The 3,457-nt window shown below is 44.6% G+C and overlaps 1 pseudogene; it reads right to left on the minus strand.

Moving 5' to 3' along the window:
* Nucleotides 1-283: 283 nt before the first annotated feature.
* Nucleotides 284-2,078, minus strand: LOC119321770 (annotated as a pseudogene).
* Nucleotides 2,079-3,457: the final 1,379 nt, after the last annotated feature.

Raw genomic sequence — 3,457 nt, forward strand, 5'->3', positions numbered from 1 at the left:
GCTCTCTTTTATAAAAAAATACGGTACACAATTTGCATACTCTCGAGAAGAAAAACAGACCCATAAATTCATTTTGTTGTTTCATTTTTTTGTCAGCCACATAATGCTCTTTAAACTGACTTCATACTCCCTCCATTCCAAAAAGTTTGTCATAGACTTGTCTAGATACAGATGTATCCAGATACGTTTTAAGCAACCGTATCTAGATAAATCTAAGACAAACTTTTTGGGACATAGGTTATATTTGTTAATGTGACCAGATGCAACTGCCTGTACCACAAGATAACAGCACACCACCATGCACCATCATATGTTTCTTCTTGGGTCTGCATCACAAGCAGGCCAAAGGCTTCTGTCCTCTGTTACTACATTTGGAATCAAAACTTCGAAGATAAGAATAGCAATCAAAGCTTGGAACATAAGAAAAATGTGACAGTTCGCCATGCCGACTTGATGGGCCAACTAGAATATTAAATCAACCAAAGTCTCCGATGGTCATTCAACCCAAGATCGGTGCTGGAAAATAATCAGGTATAACTGCTGATTTATAACCTTCTACATCGAAAACCCCTGCTTTTCAGCGAAGCAGAGGTTCTTATTCATGGTGAATTTACACATGTTACACACAAAGCCGCAGACATCATTGGATTTGGAGGGGGCACTTGCTCATATCTTTACTCTGGATGCCGACTGTGGCTGGGTGCCGTTCCAGCCAGCCAAAAACTGTCAGAGTAGGCGGTCGAGATACTCGTCGACATTGGTGTACCTTAGGTCGGGGTACAGCTCAGTGGCCTCAACGCCAAAGGATGGTTCAATCTCAAAGTTGGCTTGGTCGCCCCTGACGAAGATGGAGAGCGCGAGGGATAGCAATATGTTCATAGGGAACGTCACCTCTGCATCATTGCATGTCAAGAGAGGTCAGCGGTGCCATTGCAACCATGTACAAACACCACATAGACAAGTCTGGTCGCATGATGATGGATGTACCCTTGATCATCTTCAGGAGATCCGCCTCCGGGATGCCCACGACATGGAAAGTCCTGCCCACTTTCCTTTCCCACATCGAGATGAGCTCGTTGTGGGACAATATGTTCGCCGGCGGCCTCATGTACAGGATCTTGTTCAGGGTTCTGGGATCGTCGACCGCCCTCACCGTGTAGGCAGCTATGTCTTCTTCCACCACAAACACCGCTGCATGCATCAAGGATCAAAATCAACACATCAACATGATCCCACAATTAATCGACGACGGTGCGAATTTGGAGTGGCAGGAAACGGGATGGGCGTGCTTACCTTTTGCATCTCCATCGCCTAGGACGGTGATCTTGTCGGACGGAGGGCCAGCGCCAAAGCTGTAACATCACCAATGCTCGGAAGGTATGTTTCGGCGAACCCATTGCAGCAGACATATATATGAGGTATACCCTCCGCCTCAATCAGACGGCGAAATTTGACTTTACTAGCGCACAATGTGGCCGCTGGATCAACGGTGTGAACCCGCTCTACATCAGAGCCGAACTCAGATGGCAGAAACCTCTGTACAACAACTACTACTAAGTGGTCAATCTGTAGCCCTCGTTCCATCAAGTAAAAACACAAGCTGATAATCTGACCTTCACATTGCCGGCCTCCTTGATTGCAATGACAATCCTGGTCTGCTCTGCGAGCTGACGGGGCCCCACGGCCGAGATGACGATGTCTGCACCCTTTATGGCATTTACGAGGCTCCCGTGGTCAAATAAATCTCCCTGGTCATCAGACAGATAAAAAAGATTCCACACAGAAAACAGTGACAACAGAGAGTAGTTGAAAGGCAGACAACAGAAAGTGGTATTAATCTTATACCTTGATGAGAGCAACACCGGAATCAGTGAACCTCTTGAGGAGCTCCATCTTGGCTGGATCAGACGGAGCAACATCCCTGATGAGGACAAAGGTCGAGTGGCCACGGCGGGCACTCGCCGCGACGATATGCTTGCCTATGTGACCTGTGCCACCAATTACAAGGACCCTGCTCCTCTCCTTGTCCAGCACCATAGTTCCGGATTCAAATATCGAACGCTCTACTAGCTTAGGTGTGCTGCAAGGTCTTGGTTGCGATTTCAAGTGGTGAGAGGTATTATATATAAGCTATACTGTCGTGCGATATGATGAAGCTGACAATTCCTACCAACAAAACAACCAATTGACAAGTTTCAACAACCCCCACCTTCCCTTTAATTCGCTCGACCTTCCTGTAATAGCACACAATGTCTGCTCTGCCCATGGACATCCCAACAAAACCTCCAGCACAGAAGGAACTCGTCCACATGCATGGTTACTGCAATTAGAAATCATCCTAAACTGCACTTCTAGTCCTTATTTAACCTCAATGATTGTGATTTGTGACATCTTAAAAGATAATAGTGCATGCTTGTACCTTGTTATTTAACATATCATGATGACAGGAAATATTTGCAATAATAGTCACAGCAAATTAAGTTATGTACGACATAATTTTCCTCCTAAAGCAGAGGTGGTGATATTTATGTTTAAGCACCGGAACCATATTTATGTTAATCATCATAAGTACACAACGGGACTCAGGGGGTGTTTGGTTCCAGGGACTTTTTTGTGTTGGGACTAAAAAAAGTCCCTAGCAAACCAAACAGAGGGGGACTTTTTTGAGACTTTTTGCTAAAAGTCCTTAGAAGCACCTCCTTGAGAGTTTTTTTCAAAAAGTCCTAGGGACTAGAAAAAGTCCTAGGACTAGAGAACCAAACACCACCTCAGGGGCACAAATCTGGGATATATGGGAATGCATGCTCCCGTCACATAACTATTACTCCCTCCGTTCCAAAATAGATGACTCAATTTTGTACTAAAGGTAGTACAAAGTTGAGTCATCTATTTTGGAACGGAGGGAGTACCAGCTACTACACAGGAAATGCATCTCATTACTACTGCTCTTCCTTGATGGCTTCATAACTAGCAATGCAGATACCATCGAAAAAGTCACCTGATGTTTTCTCTTCACGTGGCATTCTATTTCCAGTAAAACAGAATGAATATCAGGATGGACATAATTAAGCAACAGATATCAAATGGGCGCCAAGACAATTGTCCAGAATTCAGTCTTCACTTGTGTCATACTCGAGTGGTCATCGGAGCACTGTTCACGTCATGGTCAAAACCGGGTTGACTCGGCAGCGAAACCCCGCAGGGACGAAAAATGGCTGGTTTCGAGAGTTTGTGGTGCAATATGTAGAGTTGAGGGACCAAAAGTGAGCAGACCGAAGAATTGAGGGACCAAAAGTGAACTTTTCTCATTTAAGAATGCCATGCTTAAACATAACATCAAATTTTTGGAAAAGCCCGATCACTAACAATCAAATGTATAATATAGCTTGATGCCCAAAGTTGAAAGTTAAGAAGTTGACCAGTGACTGCTGCGGCAAATCACACCATGATTCATTTT

This window comes from Triticum dicoccoides, chromosome 6B, assembly GCF_002162155.2.
Source record: "Triticum dicoccoides isolate Atlit2015 ecotype Zavitan chromosome 6B, WEW_v2.0, whole genome shotgun sequence".
In the NCBI taxonomy this organism is placed as follows: domain Eukaryota; kingdom Viridiplantae; phylum Streptophyta; class Magnoliopsida; order Poales; family Poaceae; genus Triticum; species Triticum dicoccoides.